General features: G+C 40.0%; 1 protein-coding gene across 4 annotated transcripts in view; it reads right to left on the bottom strand.

The window, feature by feature from the left end:
* ELOVL6 (ELOVL fatty acid elongase 6) overlaps positions 1 to 24,501 on the bottom strand; it is a 145,335-nt gene that overhangs the window by 78,367 nt on the left and 42,467 nt on the right. Inside the window, exon 2 of one of the 4 annotated variants that reach the window (XM_019829088.3) lies at positions 1,750 to 1,935. The exons of the other annotated variants lie outside the window; for them this stretch is intronic. The gene's annotated coding sequence lies outside the window, so the exon portion shown is untranslated. The remainder of the gene's footprint in view (positions 1 to 1,749; positions 1,936 to 24,501) is intronic. 4 annotated transcript variants of the gene reach the window in all.

Here is a 24,501-nt window from a genome sequence, read left to right as displayed (position 1 = left end):
TCAGCTCAGGTCATGACGTCATGGTTCATGGGTTCAAGCCCCACATCAGGTTCTGTGCTGACAGCTCAGAGCCTGGAGACTGCTTCAGATTCTGCATCTCCTCTCTCTGCCCTTCCCCTGCTCATGCTCTGTCTTTCTGTCTTTCTCAAAAATGAATAAACATTTAAAAAAAATTTTTTTTTAAATTTTTAAAAAAAGTACATTTGAACAATTATATGTAGTTTAGTGTGCTTGACCTTAAAATCCAGAGAGGTAGGAGAGTATTAAGCTGAAGGTCCAGGAAACAGGTGGAAGCAAGATCATGAGGGCCCCTATAGGCCATGTTAACATTTCTTTTTAATCCTCAAAGCAATGGGGAGCCATTGAAGAGTTTAAATGAATGAAATCAACATGCTTCTATTTTTGAAATATAAAGATTGCTCACTGATTTAAAAAAAAAAAAAAATCAAGAGCTTGAGTAAGTCTTGAGTACGTGAATGACAACATAAGTTTTAGATAAGGGAAGGGCAGGCCCTGGAACTCAGGAAAAGGCAGGCATGTGCAATGTGGTAACCGGAAGTTCCCAAGTCTACGAATTCTCTGCTGGGGAGTCATCTCACAGTAACATGTCATAGGTCAAACGTCCGGTGCATGGCTGTATGAAGTTAGTCAGGTGCCTTCTGCAAAAGATTTCACTCAAATGTTTATCTGCTGAGCATAGGGCTCATAGCAAAGCGTAACATTTCCTCATTGGTTTGGTGCTTATCATGTTTTTAGATATAAAATTATGCTCCCTCCCATCACGTGTCAATCTCCGGTATGCAATGTTAGTTTCAGGACTTAGAAAACATTCATCAATGTTCCCAATCAACAAGACAGAACTTGTAAAGGAAACTTCTCAGCCTACCTGGAACACATTTTTGAAGATCTAAGAAAGGTTGCACTGATGAGGAAAAATAAAGCATGTGACTGACTTACCAAGATTTTATATACATGCTTTAAAAGTAAAATAAATCTTTTTTTTTAACGTTTATTTATTTTTGAGACAGAGAGAGACAGAGCATGAATGGGGGGGGGGTCAGAGAGAGAGGGAGACACAGAATCGGAAGCAGGCTCCAGGCTCTGAGCCATCAGCCCAGAGCCCGACGCAGGGCTCGAACTCACGGACCGCGAGATCGTGACCTGAGCTGAAGTCAGACGCTTAACCGACTGAGCCACCCAGGCGCCCCTAAAATAAATCTTTTTAAAGTACAGGTTTATCTTGCTTTATGCAACAGATTTATTCCAGGAAGATTATACGCACATTTTTTAAAATTAAAGTGTATTTTGAAAGCGTTTGGGGAATTTCCCTACTAAAAGTTAAGTTTAATTATTTATGAGATCAAATCTTGTTACTGTGTTGTATATTTTCTCAAGTGAGGCACATCTATCCTAGATTGCTTTCTCTCCTTGCCAGCTGACAGGATAGGATATCCCCAGTGTCATCTCCTGGAAAGTCCTTGAGTCTTTCAAGAGATGTCACAATACCGGGGCAGACATTATAGTAAGCAATGTGCTCCACAGATGTCTTTTGACTGCGACCCTGTGGACCCATCATTAGTGAGGCTGTCGGAGTATGGTGGGATGACTGAACTCCCATCCACAATTCTCCTCGCCAGTGAGTGGTCCCTTCCAGTGAAGGGATAGCCATGTGATGGAAGTTCTGGCACTGACACGTAAGTGAAAGTAGCCAGTTGGAACTTCTGGAAAAGCCTGACTGACTTGGCTGACCTGTTCCTTTGGAGCTTTACTCCGCTGTGTTTCTCTTTGCCACCTAGTCACAGAACTGACTCCCGGATGCAGCCGTCTCACAGCCATGAGAAAGAAAGACAGTGCCGTAGAACGGTGAAATGAGCTTGGTTTCCTGATAGCATCACTGAGCTGCCTCATCAGCTCTAGGCTGTGCGGTCTGGACTCCTGTTGAATAAAGCGAGAAGACCCCCATACTTAATTAAGGTTCTATTTGTTGATTTTCTGTTCTTTCCAGCCATATTAACACTCTTAGTATCCTAGACTTCTATTGAAACTTCTCTGAATACAACGCACCAATTTCTGTTGCTATGGACAGTATGTGGAATTTTGTGGTGATTTAATAACATGGATGAGAACCAGCAGGTCATCACCTCTAAAACCTAAATGTTTTTGTAGTGACATTTGTATAGCCTCCTAGGAAGACACCGAGCTACCTGATCTATGGGAGCTGTATTAGTATCAACCCCCCCCCCCAAAAAAAAAACCAAAACAGCAGAAAACTCTCCCCACACTTCCTGGGCCTTTTGGCCACAATTATTCTCATTTAGTTGAGCTTGACCGATCAAGTATTAAAAATGACTGAGCCCTGGATGCTAACGTAGAAACAACACAGTGGTCCAAGGGAAGGTAAATTCCCAGAAAAACAGAAGGAAAAATGTTTTGTGGACAATGAAAGTTGCACAGTAAGAAGAACTGCACATGCCAGTCAAAAGTGTCAGCCATCAGTATCAGATAGTTCATGTTAAGCAAACACACCATGTGGGCTGAAGGTTGCAACAGCTATATTTATTCAAAGGCACAACCTGTTTGGCTGGGTCCAGATTTTCAGAGTGGTTTATATGCATGTGACTGTGGTCGTTTTAGGATATCAAAGACAGCAAATTTATATTTGTGAGTATATATTTATATTGGCATTTGAATGTATATAAACATAGAGAAGCACATATGTCTGTTCAAGGAGATGGTATGTGAGTTTAACACCATATAAAGATCATTAGAGACTTCTCACTCCTACTCACCTGTAGGAGCTCTGGTGATATGTTCTTTTGTATGTAACAGAATCCCATAGTTAAGAAAGCCTCCTAAAGAATTAATTCTTATGTGTAGGATCTATACCTTGGACACTGAGATGAAAATAATGAAATACTTATGAAATATCTGCCACAGTGATTTTCAAACCCCTGCAAACCACTGGTTGCTATGCACTAATTGCTTCAAATTTGCATGGAGACAAATTGAGTTCCAGAGAGGAGACAACATGTTCACCACAAGAACTAGGAGAGTTTAGGCTGCTTAATCTAGAGTGGTGTGGATTGTTCTTTTAATCAGAATAATTCAAATTGTTTGTATTGATTAAAATTGGCTGCAGGATTTCCAAATCCCTAATTCATTTTAAGACATAAGGGCAATATTTTCTCTAGAGAACTAAATTACCTTTTATAAACATGATGGATATAGAATTATCAGCTACAAATCCAAGTTACTACAGTGTACGTGAATAAAAAAAATAAGATCAAATCTCCAGCTGATTTGCTTATTCAAAAATATTGAATGCATATATTCATAAAAATTTCCTGGGGAGTCTATTTAAAAGTCAGAAATTCTAATTCTCTAGGTCCTATGGCAGTGAGGAGGACCCAAAACTATGAATGTTAGCAACCGCTAAGTGACTCTGATATAGAAGGTTTCTGTGGACCCCACTTTGAGAAACACTGGTCTTCACCATTCTGGATGCCAGGGTCACAAATCGCAAACAGTTTAGTCTAGTGAGACGGGCAAGTAAACATTTGTACAATGCATCTTAAACACCCAGAGAGGTATGGAGAAGATAGGAGAAGGCATCAAAAGGAGACCAGAAGTGAAATTCTCCTGGAGAAATAACTGGTTTTAAAGGGTTAGTAGAACAACTAGAGAATGGGAGGAAGCATGGCGAGGACAAGCCTGGGGGGGGGGGGGGGTTGGTGGGGACAAGCATTGGGAGAGTTTGGAATAATCACCGGATACAGGAGTAGGAAATGAGGTTGTTGAATTAAGATGAGGCACTATCTTGAATGACTTTTATGCCTGCGTGGGGCTAATTTTAACTTTTTATCCTGAGGTATGGGAGGCCACTGAAGGTTGAGGCAAGAGAGGCAGAGTCAGATTCAAATTTTAAAAAGCCGGCCAGGCAGCAGGAACAGGGAGGACATCTGGGAGGAGCATAACTTGACGAGGAGGAGAGGCCAGGCGACTGCCATTCTCCTCGAGAGAAGATGCCTGCACTGGTGAAGACAAACAGGTGAATGCCATCTCGAAGATGGTGACCCATCAGAGTAATCATTCCCTGTGTTTACTGAAAAGAATTCAACAAGGAGGGAGAACAGAGGTCTTCACTTAATGTGGGGAGAGAGGCAAAAGGGAGGAACAGATGAGGAATCTTGGGCTTCTGGTTTGTCTGTCTTGGTAGTTGGTGTTAGTTCGGTGGGCAATTAGTAAAGAAGTGGCATTTCAGTATTTACTAATAAAAACAGTTAACAAGACTGTACGACTTACTAGTAGAGATCGAAAGAGATCTACAACACGTGGGACTTAGAATCTAGGCTGGGGGCACCTGGGTGGCTCAGTCAGTTGAGTGTCTGACTTCAGCTCAGGTCAAGACCTCAGGGTTTGGTACTTGAGTTCCAGCCGCAGGTCAGGCTCTGCTGAGGGTCTGGAGCCTGCTTGAGATCCTCTCTCTCTTCCTCTCTTTCTGCCCCTCCCCCACTCTCTCTCCAAATAAATAAAAGTAATTAAAGGAAAGAAAGGAAATGCCTGGGCTAATTGAAGATATCTATTTGGAAGTCATCCATGTCTGAGTGGTGGTTGAAGTCACGCACATGAATGAGGTCATCCAAGGGGAACACTCTGAAGGTCAAGGCGGGGCCTAACTGGGAGAGAGGGCATCACCATTTAGGAGGAGGAGGAAAAGAAACATGCAGGAAAGAATACGAGGAGACAAAGGTAAAAAGATAACCAGGGAGTGGTATGGAAAAAAGGTTAAAGAAGAGAGAGGGTCAAGTGAGAGCAATCAAGTCGGATAAGTACTGATAAGGAGAGCGTTCCATCGTGACCCATGCTGCCTATCTATCTGTGCCTCCTCTGTGAATGGTTCATTCATTTCTTCAACAAATATTTACTGAAGTCCCCTGAGTACCAGGTGCTGTGCAGATAGATCTCAAACCTTAAGGGCAATCTCATCCTACTTTGAAGGCATAGCGAAAGCATTTCCATTTCCTTACAAATGTTACACTATGTTAAGATGTGAACAGAAATGGATGCAAAGAAGATCCCAGACGCCTGAGAAGAGAAAGTGAGCAAGAGACAAAGAGACAAGGCAGCTTGACCCACTCATCTCAGCCCTTGCTTCCGTTTAACCCTTTACTTAACTCCCACATCTGTCTAGGAAGCAAAGTCCTAGGCCAAAGAGAATTGATTATTTCCCAATATGTTTTTTTGGTATCAGAAGAAGAAAATTAAGACAGAAAAGAATGTTAAAGTTGCCAAATGAAACTAAAATATCTCTGGACTCTGACTACACTTTACCTTATCTCATAATTACTTAGTACTGATTGAATGTCCATTTTCTCCTTCTTTTTTAAAAAATGAATAAGCCTTTTGAGATTTTTTTTATTACTGAACAAAGTTTCCATTTCTTTTTTTAGCTTTCTGACTCTGTGCTTATGCTTTCAATAGTCACAATTTTTCTGCTCCTCAATAAGGAAAGCACGTTTGTATCAGTCACGGACACATTTAGCACACACAGATCCATCACAGCCCTGCTGACATGTTTTTTTTTTTGTTTAGTTCTTACCGCAGGGACTCCTCAAAGGTGGCCTAGGCACATGCCATGTATGGGTTCTGCTGCCTTCCAAAACATCTTGGTATAAAGGTAAACAATTAGCAGGGGTTCTATCATGAGGGATTTGAGACAGGCTGGTTTGGGGAGCTGTACTGTAGGACAGCCCACAATGGTGCATGTCAAATGCCACGCAATGCTGAAGGCCTCTAGATACTGTCCCCAGAAGAGCATCCATTTCTTAAAACGAGCCTAAAAACTTAACCTCTGAAACTCTCACATAACAGCTATTAGAAAGCCTGTTTACACACCTTTCAAAAACTGGATAGAACTGATAATATCTGTAACACTTGAACAGAGTAAATCCTGTGATTATCCATTCACTTGTTCAGAAAGTACTTCATGAGTTCTTGCTAAAGATTTTAAGCGTTAAAAAGATGAAGTCCTTGAGCTCAGGAAGCCTACATTCCAGTGGGAGACAGAAACTAACAAGCAACCCGAGACCCCCCAACAATGTACCTATAATAGGTGTTATATACAAAAACAAAACACAAGAGTGACAGGGCTTCATGGGTATGAAGATCAGGGAAGGCCTCTCCTACACTGAATAAAAATACATGAAAATCAATGTTTGAAATGGTTAGGGAGAATATCTTTGACTGACATCTTGTTATGATTTCTGCCAAATATCCTCTTCACCAGTGCTCCATCATTGAGACAGATCTAACACTTGCCAAGCACCATTTCAAGCACAGTGGCAGAGAAAGACGTTCCATTTCCTGCCCTCAGAGTCTACTAACTAGGAGTGACTATCACACATGCAAGAACATGGTCAGTCATAATAAAATTATTTTTTATTTTAAAAAATTTTTTTAAATATTTATTTTTGACAGAGAGAGAGAGAGAGAGAGAGCGCGCGAGAGAGAGAATGAGTGGGGGAGGGGCAGAGAGCTGTCAGCACAGAGCCTGGCGCGGGGCTCAAACTCATGGACCACAAGATCAGGACCTGAGCCAAAGTCGGACGCTCAACCGACTCAGCCACCCAGGCGCCCTTAAAATTATTTTTTTAAAAACTATGCTAAATCAGCTGATGGAGGGATTATTTCACACTGTAAGAGAACAAGACCTTTGGTAGGGCTTGCACAATGGCAGGATAGGAATGATGGAGATCAGGAGTATGGCATTCCAGAATAATGGAATGGTGGGAAACAAGGGCTAGAGAGTGCTTGTCTAGAGACAGAGGATTATTCCAGGCTGGTTAATGTGTTTAATGTTTGAAAGTGATAATGTGGGAAATAAGGCAGAAGGAGTTTGGGAAAGTACAGTGCAGGGTCTTGAATTCCAGGCTAGAAATACGAGGCCTTTCATTTTATTTATATTCACTAACCTGGACAATAAAACCCACACTCCTTTATAATATGTGGATGTAAGACCGGAAGAAGATGAAAGAATCGCCTTAAGGCTATCAGGTAAGTCACTGAAAATAATCTGAGGATGCCTAACAAATGAGATGTCTTTAGCTTGTACCAGACTCCAGCGTTGCTTAGGACCTCCCAGGCACTGTGCTGAGAACCTGATTAGGATGTGTGACTAGGCGTGTTTACCAGCCCCATTTACAGATGAGGAAACTTAGTGATGTTAAATGACTTGCCCAAGTTTGCACAATTAGTAAGCAGCCGTGTTCTGGGTTCAAACCAGCCTCGCTCCAAAGCCAAGGTCAGCACCGTGGAGGATGAAAATTGTAATTGAATTAGCAAATCTGACTAGTCAGAAAGACGTGTAATGAAGCTCAATAAAGACAGTTTAGGGTAGGAGGGTAATAGTCCAGGGAAGTAAAGCACTGCAAATCTAAAAATGGACAAGCACAGGGGCAGGTTATGGCCCTAGTAAGAAAGAGCCTATGACCTGAGGGACTGCTCCACAACACCTTCGCTTCCTCCCCGCCTCCTTTCTTCCCTCTCTGGCCTCTTGCAATCAACCGCCATCAGGCCCTCCTGAAAGAAGCGGAAAGTATTCCTATTTTTAGTGGCATATGTCCACACTGGGCACCAGAGAGAACTTGGTATTCAGATAAGATCCTCAAAGATAAACAAAGAGTCAAAATATTAGAACTATCAAGAAATATTGAAGGAAACCAGGAAGAGGAAAGGCTGACCATAACTTAGTAGGAGGTTTTCAAAGAATTGACCTCTATCTTCATTAACATCACATGACTTCATTGAGGTGTTAAAACTGCGAGAACTAGTAGAAAAAGGAATCTTTCTTCTAAATTTGGATGAGTGCTTGGGATGTTAATTTAACCCGTATAATCTAAATGATTAAGTGTGGGTTAAAACGAAAGGTATCTTTAGTAGGCTTCTTCAAAGCACGGATCATGGAGACTATATAGTCACAGACTGAGATGTATCTATTCAGGCAATTTACCCTAATACATTCCTGTTTCCCCATTAATGTTGTTTCATGGGATTCTAGATATTTACGGGTGGGGGAGGAGGATTCTAGATATTTGAAATTCTAAGTGTTATTTTAGTCTCAATTTTCTAGGGAAGTATCTCAAAATTCTTCTTTCACTTTTCGATAGATCACGAATGCCCTCGGATGTTTCCTCTGGGGCTGGGAGCAGAAACATAAATACTTTAAGTTTCATATTTAAGTTCAGTCAGCCATAAAGTTGATAGTTCTTCTGAGTAGAATTCCCACAACTATAGGTTTGTCTTTAATGAAATGTGCACTGTTATGTCGAATGCCTTATTGAAGTCATTAGAAATGTAAAGTTGTCATAAAGTTTGCCCCGCTATCAACAAAGCTAGGACTGATTAGGTATTCTGTTGACTGACAGATAGTCACCTGAATTAGGAGCAATCAGCACTTCCTCATTAACTGCATTCAAGTCTAGAGATGTAGTCTTCAAATCAGTTTATGAATATTTTCTTATTTACCCAGAATAACTAATTCTTGTAGGATCTGCCAGCGACCTCTAATTATACCAGCTGCACCCAATATTCACATTGAATATAATTTTACCCTCTGAAAAATATTATTTTATCCTCTGAAAGCTGGCTCAAGGTCAGCTGTGGTTTTCTGAATTTCATATCACCTTTGTGCTTCAGGGTAAATGTATGCGTAAAGCTGCTGTTTGAGACTGAATTAACAAAATTAGCAGCTACATGACAGTCAAACCATGTCCACCTATATCCTAATACAGAGCATAGAGGGAGGTTGGGAGAAAAGGTGGAAATGAAGAAATAGAAGCCTGAAAAGAAAGTCTTTTCACAGAAATGTCCATATATCTTCAGAATTGTCAGTTAAAGAGCTGTGGAGCTCACATAAATGCAGAACTACTCCCATCCTTCTCAGTTGGAAGGCCAAGAGCACCGTGGTAGTAAGTACGCACATCAAAGCCCGTCAGGGAAAGTGATACCTTTGAAAATGTTAGGGTTTGGGGCGTCTGGGGGGCTCAGTCGGTTAAGGGGCCGACTTCGGCTCAGGTCATGATCTCGTGGTCCATGAGTTCAAGCCCCGCGTCGGGCTCTGTGCTGACAGCTCAGAGCCTGGAGCCTGTTTCAGATTCTGTGTCTCCCTCTCTCTGACCCTCCCCCGTTCATGCTCTTTCTCTCTCTGTCTCAAAAATAAATAAACGTTAAAAAAAAAAAAAAAGAAAGAAAATGTTAGGGTTTGGTATTCTACATATTATGTATAAACAAGAAATAGAATAAAATGAATTTCTTCGATTTCCTCAGAAGACTGCAAATCAAGAGAACTTTAGGCTAGACTTACGGATTATTAAGGGTAAATTATAGTTCCCTCCAGCACTAGAATTCAGTGCTTCTTTGACTCTGAGCCTGGATTACTAGCTAGTTGCCTTTAGTGATTTTCCATTTTATAGCTGCTTCCTCTTAAGAAATTAAAAACTATGACTAACTTTCTTTGGGGCAAAGGAGGAAAGCAGAGGTCAAAGTCAATCAGAAATGGAGCAAACTCACTTTCCACTACCTGGTGAGGAGGGCATTTTCATCAGGAGCACTGTCCAAGGTTCTATGATCTATTTTGACTTTACTGTAGATGTTATTATGTCCATGCCAGTTAAGTTTTTCTTTCCATTAAGTCTACCCAAATTTAAAGGTCAGGGTGCCTGGCTGGTTCAGTCGGAAGAGCATTCGACTCAATCTCCCCATCATGAGTTCAAGCTCCGCATTGGGTGTAGAGATTACTTAAAAACAAAATCTTTATAAATAAATAAATAAATAAATAAATAAATAAATAAATAAATAAATAAATAAATAAAGCAAAGCAAAAGCTAAAAAGTAAAAGCTAACAGTCACTATTAACAGATTTCTTTTTAGTAGTAGAAACTTATTGTTTTCAACTAAGAATAGTAATAGGACCATAAATTTATATGGCCCTTTGCAACTCACAAACACTTTCACTACCATTACAGAATTTGTGGAAATAATAGTTCCACAAAAAGTGAGTGGCAAAGGACTCACAGATGCCCAGAATTCCAGGCAGCTAGCTCCATGGGCTTCCCCTTGCATTAGTTTCAAAATAGTAAGACTATGCACATATTCACTTATATATAATTATGTCAGGGTTCAGTTGTGTCTCATGTATCATCTACGTTATTCCCAGGAGACAAAATTATTGCCTGTTTTTAATTAAAAGTTTTTATTTATTTATTTTTGAGAGACAGAGAGAGAGAGAGAGAGGCAGAGAGCATGCACACAATCAGGAGAGGGGCAGAAAGAGAGGGAGACATAGAGAATCCCAACCAGGCTCTGCGCTGTCACCAGAGTCCTACATAGGGCTCAATCCCAAGAACTGTGACGTCATAACCTGAGCCGAAATCGAAAGTCAGACGCTCAACTGACTAAGCCACCCAGGCCGCCTCTGCCTTTTATAGATAAGAAAACTGAGGCTCTTAAGAAAAGAACTTACTAATAAACAGCAGCTCTAAGATGAAAGAGAATCCAATTCTTTCTTCCACCCCACAGCTTCTGCTAAAATCATTATGGAAATGCATAGAGAAATTTTCCCCATTCCCTATTTGCTTAGATTTCTCACAAACAGCAACCCATTCCAGCCATACAGCATGCTCTATAATTTACTACAGACAGAACTACTCCACTATAGACTTACTAGTACCTTTTCATTTGGTAATACATAATTATTAAAAACCAGTCAAACAGCAACCTACTCTTTCTTCATGGCCTTACCAGTTTAAAGCAAGCTAATATAATGTTTGTGTATTTGTGCTAATGAGAGAGCAAATAGATAGATATCATATTAATCCTACAAATTACTTACTGGGGACCTACTATGTACCAGACTTTATGCTTGGTGCTAGATACACAGTACCGAAAACGAGGGGTGCCACTGTGAGCCTCACTGTGAGCTTGTTCTATTGAGTAGGGGAGAGACAGCCACTAACTAACTAACAAAAATAACCCATGTTAGGGGCGCCTGGGTGGCGCAGTCGGTTAAGCGTCACGATCAGGCGTCAGCCTGATCACGTCAGCCAGGTCACGATCTCGCGGTCCGTGAGTTCAAGCCCCGCGTCGGGCTCTGGGCTGATGGCTCAGAGCCTGGAGCCTGTTTCCGATTCTGTGTCTCCCTCTCTCTCTGCCCCTCCCCCGTTCATGCTCTGTCTCCCTCTGTCCCAAAAATAAATAAACGTTGAAAAAAAAAAATTAAAAAAAAATAACCCATGTTAAAAAGAAAAACCACAAGGTTGCTTAGGTGGCTCAGTCTGACTTCAGCTCGGGTCCTCATCTCATGGTTCAGGAGTTTGATCCCCCTATCAGGCTCTCTGCTGTTAGCACAGAGCCCACTTCAGATCCTTTTCCTTTCTCTTTCTGCCTCCCCCCAGTTCCCGCACACATGCCACTTTCTCTCTCTCAAAACTACATAGGATTTAAAAAAAAAAAAAAGTAAAGAAAAACCACAGGCCCAAAATGGAGTTACCAAGGCTAGGCCAAGTCACCAAACTGGCGCTTAATACCTAACCTAATTGCAGTTTCAGCCACCACTGGAAATCTAAGTATTAACTTGTGAATCGGGGATTTTCTGATAAGAACCAAGAAGGTAATCTGTCACATGGGCCTCATCCACCCCCCAAAGGAAGATGAGGTAATCTGTATAATGAGACCCCTGCCTTTCTCCCTAAGGAAGTTGATCTTGCCTGGAACAATCTTTTCTTTTGTTTATAGCTTTCTTGCCACACCTTCCTTCTTATAAAAACCTTCCATTTTGTAGAGTTCAGAGCACCCCTCTCTTTGCTAAGATGGTGTGCTGCCCGGTACATGAATCATTTAGTAAAGCCAATTAGATCTTCAAATTTACTCAGTTGAATTTTGTTTTTTATCACCCACTATGGTGTGGTTTTGACGGAAAACTAAGCAGAGTCCTGGGGAAGACAACGTTTGTGGGCAGTGAGCTCTTTTCATTGGAGGATGGGAGTGTCTCCCTAAAGTGTTGAGTAGGGTGAAAGAACATTCAGGAAGGCTCCTGGCAAGCCCCAAACTAGTTTGGTTTCTGTAAGGATGCAAAATGGCCATTGTGTGGGTAACATGCTTTGTGTGGGTGGAGGAAGATGGTTTGAGGGAAGAATGGAGTCCTAAACTCTCTAAAGTGTGTGCCCCAGGCGCCTGCTTCCCATCATGTGACTTCTATCAGCCATGACTTGAAAAATTATGTTGTAACCCAGAAATTATTACAGATTAAGCATATACGTAAAATATAATAATATCAATAGACGACCTAAACCAAGGACACAGTGTTCCAACTTTTTAATGGTTTGCATTAAGTGAAACCATTGTAATTATAGATACTGATATAGCTACATTGATAGATAGATAAGGATACATATCTCTAGTGTTCTAGAAAAAAGTATCTCATAAGGTAAGAAGGTACTGAAACTTTGACTTCTTACACATTTTAAAGAAAGTGCTATTATAGGAACCAATTTTTTGTATATCAAGAAAATAAACAAACAAAAAAAACCCTTTTTGTTTTTATGAAAGCCTGATTCTAAGAAAAATTTCAGCTGGTTAAACTTAGGGAGCTAAAAAAAGAAATCAAATCCAAGAATAGTCTCTGGAATTAAGTCCAATATACTTTTATTTGACTGAGAATTTGATATATATTTTTATCCCCATGGGGCTCTGGGCTGTCAACATTCTACTTCTTAGAGATAGGCAGACACGTGTAGAAAGTCAGTGACCTCAGTAACATGCTTTTCCTTATTCAAATCTGTTCTCCCTCAAGTTATTTTTGCCTGTTAAAGATGATATATATATATATATATATATATATATATATATATATTTTTTTTTTTTTTTTTTTTTTTTTTTTTTTTTGGCTTACAGATACATTTTTAGAGAATAATCATGCACATAAAAAATTTTCCCCTTGCTGTGCTGGACCTGGGCTTTCTCTCTACTCTTTGTCTCTTTTTAGAAATGATTTGGGAGCAAAAAGGAATGACTATGTAGTCGACCCTACTCTTCCTACAGCGGGTTTTAACTTACACTTTTTAAACGGAAATAAGCTTTGTTACAAATGTCTAAGAATATTTTCAGTTTCTTAAACTAACTTTTCCCCCTTCCCAAGTCAACTTTGGCCAGTCCTGTCATTCAGCAGCTACCAGTCTCTAACATAACTGCGACAAACTCTACCGTCGCTAAATTTTCATGGCAAAGAATCTCAAGACACACAAATTGACTATAAACTGTTTCTTTAAAAAAAATTTTTTTTTAATGTTTCTTTTTGAGAGAGAGCGAGAGCGAGAGAGAGAGACAGAGATAGAGCATGAGTGGGGAGGAGCAGAGAGAGAGGGAGACACAGAATCCCAAGCAGGCTACAAGCTCAGAACTGTCAGCCCAGAGCCCGATGCGGGGATCGAACCCGTGAACTGTGAGATCATGACCGGAGCTGAAGTCAGATGCTTAACGGACTAAGCCACCCAGGCGCCCCAACTATAAACTATTTCTAATACCTAAGTGTTGGAGGTGGCTTTGTCCTGTCCCTTCCCCTTCCTGGCAGAACACTTAATTAACCTGCCCCTTAACTAGTCATTAGGCACCATTTGGCAATAGTTGTGTCACCCTGTTTGCTTGGTAACTACACTGCTAACAACAGGTGGTGATAATCTATGACCTCCCTAGTCCCCGGCTGCCATCGATGGAGCTGGCTCATTTGTTCCTTCACTCAGTGAGTACTGGCTGGGCTCTCATGTGTCCTTTATGCTCCCTGCACTAAGGAAATGGACAGGGCTAGCACCTTTCTATAAAGCCCCAAACTTGACTGTGTTTCACGGGAAGGTAGAAAAGTTGGATGTTTTTCTTTCATTTTCTTTTTCTCCCCCAAGATAAAGCCAGAGGGAGCTTGTACTCAGTCCTTAGTTCTGCAGCTGTTGCAATGACTAGGTGCTTCCTGCTCATTTCTAATCTTTTGTGCACTAAAGTTTCAAATTCCGACCAATCTCTATCACTTATTCTGCTAAAAAGAACGAATACGGACTGAGGCTCTAGTTCTTTTTCATTTTTTTGGATGGTTTTCTGCTTTCAATTCTGAGCACTGCTTAATTGCAACCAAGAGATATTTTTAAAATAAATTCTTAAGGTTATCAACTGATACTCAAAAATCTTAGCAATGTCTGAGTGAAACTGAGCATGTCCTTATTGCCCAAGTGCCTTCAAAGATTACTTGTTAATTGCAACCCAGGGTAATACTTTTTAATGAATATTAAAGTCTTCGAGATGTACCTAAAGTTTAACAAAATATGAATAATACTATGCGTATTCTTTTATTACCCATTAAAGTCACCTCTTGGGCACCATAAAAATACCATGGTAGACTCTTCTGGAATGAGCATTTTTTCTAATTTTTTTTTTTTTTTTAGATAACCTCTTTTGTTATGAACTTAGTAGATAGCATGTAAAGAGACAGCTCAACAGCTTATTGAGAGTATATAGCAGTAAAATCGCACTCTTAACTCTATGAAGAATACAATGACTCAGGCTCTTTTTCTGCAAGTGGTTTGCAACCTGGTCGAAGAGCTTAGAATTTAGTCTGAACAAAACACTGACCTAAGTTCTGTTATCCCAATTTACGAACTATTAAAATATGTTTTTTTTAATGGCCCACCACCAGAATTAAAATCGCTCATTCACTCATTCTCATTACTCTTGGTTTTAGAAAAACCCAGTCCACAGGAATTGATTCACCGTGAGGGGTGAATGACTGACAGCTTTCATTTTTAATCTTTAAAGCTGTATGGTTCTGAGTCCTGGGAGCACATTAGAATCACCTAGAAAGTTTTTAAAACTGGAGTATTTGAGAGCTGATTTTTAGAGAATCTGATTTGTTTGGAATAAGGACCGAGACCTTGGTATTTTTTTTCAGACTGAAGGTGTAAGTTTCATTAATTTCAGGTGTACAACATAATAGGCCACTGGTATTTTTTTTTTTTCAACTTTTTTTTTTTTTTTTTTGGGACAGAGAGAGAGAGAGAGAGCATGAACAGGGGAGGGGCAGAGAGAGAGGGAGACATAGAATTGGAAGCAGGCTCCAGGCTCCGAGCCATCAGCCCAGAGCCTGATGCGGGGCTCGAACTCACGGACCGCGAGATCGTGACCTGGCTGAAGTCGGACGCTTAACCGACTGCGCCACCCAGGCGCCCCGTTATTTTTAAAAAGCTGCCCAGGTTGACTTTAATGTTTAGCCCCAGAATATCTGAACGATACTCATATGCACCTGAAGAATACAGCACAGTGGGTCACTGAGGCCACATACTCAGAAAAGGGTGTATCAGAAACGCTGGGGACTGGGAGAGTGGAAGATCTGAAGAAGCCCTACAGATGACTGGTAAGTCCCCCCACCCCCAGGAGGGGGAATGGTCCTCATCTTGAGAAGCACTGTAATCGTTACAGAAGTATTTGAATTTTAGTAGCATAGTATTAGTGTTTCATTAGCACCTTCTGATGCTTTGGAATTTTAGGTAATTAAAATTTTTTTTAATTTAATTTAATTTTTATTTTAGAAAGAGTGAGAGAACACAAGTGGGGGAGAAAAGCAGAGGGAGAGAATCTTAAGCAGGTGTGGAGCCTTACACGGGCTTGTCTCACAACTCTGGGATCATGACCTGAGCCGAAATCAAGACAGTCAACAGACGGAGCCACCCAGATTCCCCTTAGGTAAATTAAAAAAAAAAAAAAAAAAAAAATTAATGTGTATTTACTTTTGAGAGAGAGAGACAGATGAATTTGAGTGGGGTGGGGCAGAAAGAGAGGAGGAGACACAGAATCCAAAGCAGGTTCCAGGCTCTGAGCTGTCAGCACTGAGCGTGACGCGGGGCTCGAACCCATGAACTGGAAGATCATGACCTGAGCCAAAGTAGGGTGCTTAACCAACTGAGCCACCCAGGCGCCCCAGATAAAATTTTAAATACAAGAAATTCAACTGGTGTGGGAGAATGTACTTTGAGGCAGAATGAATTCCATATAGTTTAACCCTGCTTTTTAGTAAGGCTTCACTTCCCAACTTTTCCATAAATTGATCCTGCTTCTTTGATCATCTTCCCTTTGCCCACTTCTGAACCAGCAATTTGTCCCAAAATTGCCCACATTTTTTTCAGTGGCTCAAATACCAGCAGCAGCAGCAGCAGTGGCGGCAGGAGCTCTGGGAAAGTGTCCTGTAAGCCATGACTGTCACCCATCCTTGCCTGTCTACTTAGTATTGGCGGCACTATGGCCTCTTCAGCTCTTGTCAAATACAACCAATGCCCTTTGCATTCCAGAGCCCAGTGGAGTTGGGGGGCTGACAATCAAAAAGGAAAGTTGATACGGATTAAAGAAATACTCGGCTTCTTATCCAATTTCTTCCTCATTGGTGGAAATGCCTCCATTCAGATATCATAAAATTCCTGATTCTGAAATGCGTGGTTATTCTCTAATAGAAATAGCTAGAATATTTTCTTTTCAAAGGGCTATTTCCTGATTGAATTGTCTAAATGGATATTATCATTCCAATACTAAAAGGGTTTTGTTTTTTCTCCCTCTTCTTCACAAAATAAATTCTCACATTCCCAGAGGCCCCATTTCTGCTAAGGCAAGTGGGGGAAGCATTTCTCAGTGGGTTCTGAGCTGGTGCTACAGAGCTGTTTGCTCCCACTTACCTGGAGAGTAGCTTACTCATTCTTGAGACTTCCATCCCCAGAGAATAAGCTATTGTATGCAAATAGTTTAAACTGGGAATGTTAGATTGGTAAATTTCTTGTACGTGAATTTTTTAAAACTTGGCGCTATTCAAGGTGACTTCACTTAATGTATCGCACTGTAAAAACACAACAGCCCAGATGTTACATACCAGTTTCACAGATGAGGAAATATGTTTGGAGTATATGGGACTTGCATGGTATATAAATTGCAGGGGATGGTGCTAGGACTTGTGGTGTGTTTCCCTACTATTACGCTCTTCTTACTGTTTCCCAGGCCTCTTTTTAATAGCTTGGGACTAGACTTCAAAATCAAAAAGGTCTTGAAGAGAAAAAAAAAAGGCTTTGATTCCCAGGTATATATTTTTTAATGTTTTTCTTTCTTTAAAAAAACTTTTTTTCAGGGGCGCCTGGGTGGCGCAGTCGGTTAAGCGTCCGACTTCAGCCAGGTCAGGATCTCGCGGTCCGGGAGTTCGAGACCCGCGTCAGGCTCTGGGCTGATGGCTCAGAGCCTGGAGCCTGTTTCAGATTCTGTGTCTCCCTCTCTCTCTGCCCCTCGCCCATTCATGCTCTGTCTCTCTCTGTCCCAAAAATAAATAAACGTTGAAAAAAAAATTAAAAAAAAATTTTTTTTTTCAATGTTTATTAAGTTTTTGAGAGAGAGAGAGAAACAGAGCAAAAGCATGGGAGGGGCGGGGGGGTACTGGGGACACAGAATCCAAAGCAGGCTCCAGGCTCTGAGCTGTCAGCACAGAGCCCAACGTGGGGCTCTTGAACCCACTAAGTGTGAGATCATGACCTGAGCCGAAGTTGGATGCTCAACCAACTGAGCTACCCAGGCCCCCGCCCCCCCCAAGTATATGTTTTAAGAATATTTACTGCATTCTGTGATTTTTACCCCAGGTAAAAAAAATACATATATTTTTTTGATTTTTGTTAATTATTATTTTGTATAAAGCCCTCTGTCATGCAGATTGCTTAGTAAATTCTACTGGTGACTCCTGTGAGAATAACTGTTTTGCCAATTTAGCAGCACATGACTGACATTCCATTCCCCTCAGGACAGGGAACTTGAAAGCATGGAGATACAGGGTGAGGGGTCTCATGTCTGCCTGCTAGCATCTTCCAGCTGCATCTGGGCCAAGTGTCATTCAAATGTCATTCATTTCTGGGATCTCTGCAGTCCAAGGAACTTCATCCTGGACATCCTGCTCCTCACTACCTTTTAGCAGAGTCCTGAGTTATAGGAATTTGCCTGACCTGTTTAACAGGATTTAACAGGATTAATCTTGTTCCCATTCTAACTAGTTATTTACAAACATGGCTTACATTCCCACCTATGCCAGTCTGAACTGTGGAATCACTCCCATTTGATGTAATCTGTCCACTCATTTAGTCTTCCTAAAGAATTTCTGGACAACTAGTTACATGAATTAAGGTAAAATCAGGAAGTTCAAATCTTCAACAGTAAGAATGAACTCTTGATCTCTCGCTCTTTCTCCTTCAGGTAGATCATGTCATTTCCTCATTCAATCTGAATAGGTAAACAACATAATTACTGACTTTAGTTAATTCCTTCTCATATTTCTTGTCTGGGAGCTTTGTTGGCTGTGTTGCCAGTTTTTCCAGTTATCAATCCTACAACATACCTAATTCTTCAATATAATTCATCTTTAAATTGTGGTTTTAACTTTTGAAGAAGTTATTAATTATACCAATGTTAAATATTCTAAAACATATTGTAATGGCTTGCCCATTGTCCATCATACACCCCTCTACCCCTGAGCATACACAAAATGGGTTGTCCCTTTGTCAAATTCCATAGACCCTTAAATCTACCAATTAAAACTAGTAACTTCTCTACCATGTGCCTATCAAGTCAATAGCTATTGTAGAATGGCCCATAATATTATATACACTACTGATTTCTGGATTTGGCAAGAACACATCATTAAAAAGCAAAAACAAACAACCTCATTGGACATTGCTAGATGTGCCATATCTCATCAATGTCAGGTCAAATAAATAACAATGAGATTTTCATACAAATTAGACTCCAGTGCTGGTTTTCATTTGTCTTTACAATAAATATTTTTCTATAGATATTCTATAAATACACATAATTTTCCACAAATATATATGTATATATTATACAATATGTAATACACATCTTCCAATTACTCCATTAGTTCATTTACTGTTTTTTTAATTTTTAAATTTTTTAATGTTTATTTATTTTTGAGAAAGAGAGACAGAGCACAAGTGGGAAAGGGGCAGGGAGAGAGGGAAACACAGAATCTGAAGCAGGCTCCAGGCTCTGAGCTGTCAGCACAGAGCCTGATGCGGGGCTCGAACTCATGAGCTGTGAGATCATGACCTGAGCCGAAGTCGGACACTTAACCAACTGAGCCACTCAAGTGCCCCTAGTTCACTTACTTTTTAATGGTACTCTTGAATCTGTGGATAAGGTAAAAAAATAAATAAATAAAAATTCATGCCCTGATTCCATGTTTTGCATTCATAGAGTAAATGTCTACCAAGTCCAGAAGAAAAGAGCTAGGTTGTAGAGAAATTACCCATTCCAAGAATTGTCAGTCATTTCTTAGGATGCCTAGAGCTTTGCTCCTCGAGGGGTAGTAGCAACCAGCATCACTAGCATCATCTAAGAATCTATATTTCTACATAATGATTTTCTGCAAGAGTCCACATTCATCAAGATTCCCCAGAGGACTTGGATGCATATTAATATTTGAGCAACACTACATTAGAAAGTTTGGCTTTCCATCAAGAAAACAATTAACCATAGGAACAAAAATAAGTCATTTTCATAACATAAGAAGAGTAGGTTTTGAGAAAATATAAGGCAAGGAACTGACATAGCAATTTCAAAGCAAAAATACTGAGATCTGTCATGGACCCACTAGATAGTTAACATGCACACTCTGTCAGTTTCTTTTACAGGTGAAAATTAGGTAGTTCCCTGCATTTTGATTCCACCTCAATCCATAATCCTTATGTAGGTACTTTTATAAGAAATGGAGAGACATAGGGAATAGTTATGAATATTTTAGATACTGGAAAAGCTATCTTTCATGTAAATCAATAAACTTGGCACAATACTTAACAGCATATTCATATAATGTAACACTATACCGGCACTAAAATCATCTTGCTTACATCTATTTCCAATTTTTTGATGAAGAACATGAACGTTTTATCTAAATACCCCCCTTTCCCTAATAGAACTGGAATACCCACCATCGGTGAAGTGATGAGCCCCTGGACATACAGGAGACTGATGAAGCCCTTCCTCAGTGAATGGTGGTTCTCCTCTTCCCAACCTTACACCGCTACCTAAGCTGCAGAAAGGATCCTAATTCTAATAAGCCGGGATGGATGCAGTTAGTGTCTCCCTGCTTGGGTGTTGTGCAGGAGTAGTGACCATTGCCAATAAAAATATAATTTGTAGCTAACTCTTTGAACAGGGCCTCTTCGCTCTGAACATTGAACTAATTCCAAATGGAACAACTGTAATCACTACGAAGAGAGTGTCTGCCAAGAAATACATTATTAAAGATGGAAATTCCAGCACTTCAAAAGATCTAATTTTAGATGCCAGACTCCACCAACTATTGAAATCTTTCTCTCTTGTCTTGTCATCAGGCAGCCACCTCTCTCCTTTTGGTCTGACTTGTACTCTCATTTTCTGCACAAGCTCCTAGAAGTGTGTTAAAATCCTCATCCTAGAAGACTGGCATCCAGCATGCTGCAATGCAAGAGGGTCCATGCCAGCTAGAGGTAGCATTCAGGGTGGTTCAAAGTGGAGAGGAATGGCCTGGCTGGGGCAGCAGACCAGGCAGATGGTACAGTACAACAATGTGTGGGTTAGGGATGCCAACCCCCTGTTGCAGTTGAAAATCTATTCATTAACTTTTGACTTCCCCCGCATTCAACTACTAATAGCCTACTGTTGACTGGAAGCCTTACTGAAAACATAAACAGTCAATTAACACCTATTTTGTATGTTATATGTAATTATATATTGTATTCATACAATAATGCAAGCTAGAGAAAAAATCATAAGGACGGGGCACCTGGGTGACTCAGTCGGTTGAGCATCCGACTTCGTCTCAGGTCATGATCTCACAGTCTGTGAGTTCGAGCCCCGCGTCGGGCTCTGTGCTGACAGCTCGGAGCCTGGAGCCTGCTTCCAATTCTGTGTCTCCCTCTCTCTGACCCTCCCCCGTTCATGCTCTGTCTCTTTCTGTCTCAAAAATAAACAAACATTAAAAAAAAATTATAAGGAACAGAAAATACATTTATAGTACTGTACTTTTATTTATCCAAAAAAATCTGTATTTAAGTATACCCATGCAGTGCAAACCTGTGTTGTTCAAAGGTCAACTGCATACAGAAGAGATAAGAGAGAGGTGATTAGGATGAAAACAGAGCTTAGTATCTAGCTCACAGAACTGGCAGGAATAAAGAGGAAAAACAAAACCCCAGCCAGCCTCCTGGGACCAAGGAAGGATTGTTTTCCAGCCGCACATTCCCAGCCCTCATTCCACAGGTGAGAAACCCAAATATAATGGATAAAAGGCAGAAGGAATCCTGGTCAGCAGCCCCCTACTTAAGAATGCTGATGGGAAGAGTATCACCAAGACCCTTCTCAAACTGAGCGTTTTACCCCAGTAAGAGCTTCTGATTTGGTTCTAAAAAAGAGATGAATCAGTCTATCCATTTCTAGATGATCATAAATTAGGACAATAATGAGAAAGAAACAGACAATTATTAGAGACAGAAAAGATTTTGGAATAAAACAAATATGAATATGAATATCGTCTGGACCACTTTCTGCTACTTTCTTGTTAAAGAGCCTTCCTAACACTGATATTTACCTGCCTACATAGAAAAATTTCTACTTAGAAAAGGCTTACATAGATAATGTTTTAAGCACCCCCAAATGGATAAATGAATTTATTATTTTTTGAAGACTACATCTTATGGATATTCAAGAACTTAATACTTTACTAATCAAATTTCGAGTTGAGCTTTTCATTTTTCTTTAAAACAAGCACAGAATGAAGCCAAAGTGAGCAATTATGGTGTTTCTGAAAAGTAGAAATTTAAATGGAAACTGGTCTTTCTTTTCCGCATTATTTTCCAAAATAACCCTGAAAATTCAGGCACACAAGTTCATACAACAGTCTCATTGCCAGAAATGCCAAATTTGAACGTACAGGCAACAAAAGTTAAACCCATAAATTTCTGATTCTTTGTTTATAGACTGATCTAGATTTGTTTCTAATGGTTTGCTATAAATGGTCAAATGTACTGGTCATTTCCATATTATTGCACATTACCACAATTTTGTCTGGCAAAAGGGAATCTCAAACTCATATCACCTGTCAATAGCCAATTTCAAAAACAGATGATTTCTCAGCAATTAAGGAAAGTTAAGTAAATAGTTTCAAAATTCTTCCAGTTTGCATTTTAAAAAGCTAAAAATGTTCAAAACCTTTAATTTAAGAGTTGTTTCCTATGAGTATTGTAAAGATTAACTTAGTGAATTGTGAAGAATGTATTTAGTAATCAGCTAATGAATGTAAATCTTATTAAAGAAGTTCTAGCAGTCAACAAGAAGTCATTACCTAAAAATATGAACATCTTCAAATTCTAAACTGTATGGATATCCTACTGGTAAGACTTATCCAGGGGCACCTTACTGGCTCAGGTGGTAGAGCATATAGCATACGCAACTCAATCTTAGGGTTTAGTGAATTCGAGCCACACACTGGGTGTGGAGATGACTTAAAAATAAAATCTTAAAAAAAATAAAGTGGGGGAGCGGCTGAGTAGCTCAGTTGGTTGAGTGTCCAACTCTTGATTTCAGCTCAGGTCATGATCTCAGGGGTTCCTGAGTTCGAGCCCCTTGTCGGGCTCTGCGCTGACAGTGTGGATGGAGCTTGCTTGGGATTCTTTCTCTTTCACTCTTTATCAGCTCCTCTCCCTCTTTCTCTCTCTAAAATTAAAAAAAAAAAAGATTTAGCTAATATAGTATAACAGTAAAATGAATTTTCATATGAGGAGTATACTATTCTAAATAGTTGACTCCTACTGATTTGCTTCTTGAAACTCTCACATCCCTCAAAATATTTTCAAAGTTTAATACTGGTTGGATCACACCATAATAAGAAACAGTATAGTTTAGGGACTACTGATAAGTCACACCTTACCTCATCCCAATCCCTATCATGGATGCTTCTCTTCACAGATCATTAACTGAAGACACTATCAAAGAGTAAGTTGTTGAGAAAAACTCATCTGTCATAATGGATTCTCATCAATTATTTCCCTGGCATTATTGTACACATGTTATCATCGCACTATTATGGTTACAACACCTTTACCTGCCCAAACCTCACTTCTCTATGACCCAGGATCAGGATCTCTCTTGTTTAGAAAAGAGTAATGGATTGTCTCAAGCAGAGAAAGAGAATTATTTCAGTAAAAATACAGACAGTGCCATGTTTGGCCTTTCTGCCAGGCAGTGAGTGATTCTGATACCAGCTTGTCAAACTTTGGATGTGTTGGAACATAAAAAACACCTGAAGATCTTGTTAAAATGCAGATTTTGATTCATTCACCCGTAGGCCTAGGGTGGGACCTGAGATTCAATATGTCTATCAAACTCCCCAGGAATATTGCACACACAGATCACACTTATAAGTAGTGAGGACTAAGACAATCAGGTCATGTGTGCGTGTGTGTGTGTGTGTGTGTGTGTATGTTTTAGACAGCTAAAAATATTTCAGAAAATTTTCGATGAAGGGGGAAGCAACTTCCTACACTGTCCTAGAAACCTTATTTCAAAATGAACATTTGGTTCTTTCAAAATTTGCTTTTTCAAATTGGCAAAGACAATTTTTTTCTGTCTTTCAAAATGAGGATGTTAAACCTATGTGACCCTTCCATGAATAAAGATACTGGTCTCATAGAGAGCAAGAAGGACATAGTAGTTGACGAAGTACTTCTCTGATATGCCCCCGGTCACTTTTTAATGTCAAGGTCAGCCTGTGTTAGTTTGTAAGTAGGCAGCCAGAACACTGGCCGATATGAAGAAACAGTCATAAACAGAATGTATAATAAAGAAAATTTCCTGGTGTCATGGATAAGATTTTTCAAATTTAGTAATAATAATAGTAACTAAAGTTACAGTAGAATTATAGAAAGATAGCAAAGTAGGTGGCTAGTGTCACTTCCTGGGACCTTACATATTACTTAATTCCCTACACAAAATATTTACCTTTGAAATAGAAGGACAGCATTTAACCACCCACAGATCTCTCTTGAATGCTTTAAACTTTGATAGTAGGATAACGAAATTGAAAGTTATTAGATAGTAGGTTTAAATTTAACTGATAGTGGGTGAGAAACATTATCTGTAAGTGTGGCAATTCTTAACAAATTTATTTCTTGACATAAAATCCACAAGGCAGGTGAAAAGTGCCATGTAAAGAAAGTAAAATGGAAAAAATGCTCCTTTAAGATTCATAAACTTGGGGCGCCTGGGTGGCTCAGTCAGTTGAGCATCTGACTTCGGCTCAGGTCATGATCTAGCGGTTTGTGGGTTCATACCCTGAATCGGGTTCTGTGCTGACAGCTCTGAGCCTGGAGCCTGTTTTGGATGGTGTCTCCCTCTCTC

The sequence above is a fragment of the Felis catus genome, chromosome B1, assembly GCF_018350175.1.
Source record: "Felis catus isolate Fca126 chromosome B1, F.catus_Fca126_mat1.0, whole genome shotgun sequence".
Classification (NCBI taxonomy): domain Eukaryota; kingdom Metazoa; phylum Chordata; class Mammalia; order Carnivora; family Felidae; genus Felis; species Felis catus.
This window is presented reverse-complemented; position numbering and strand designations above follow the sequence as displayed.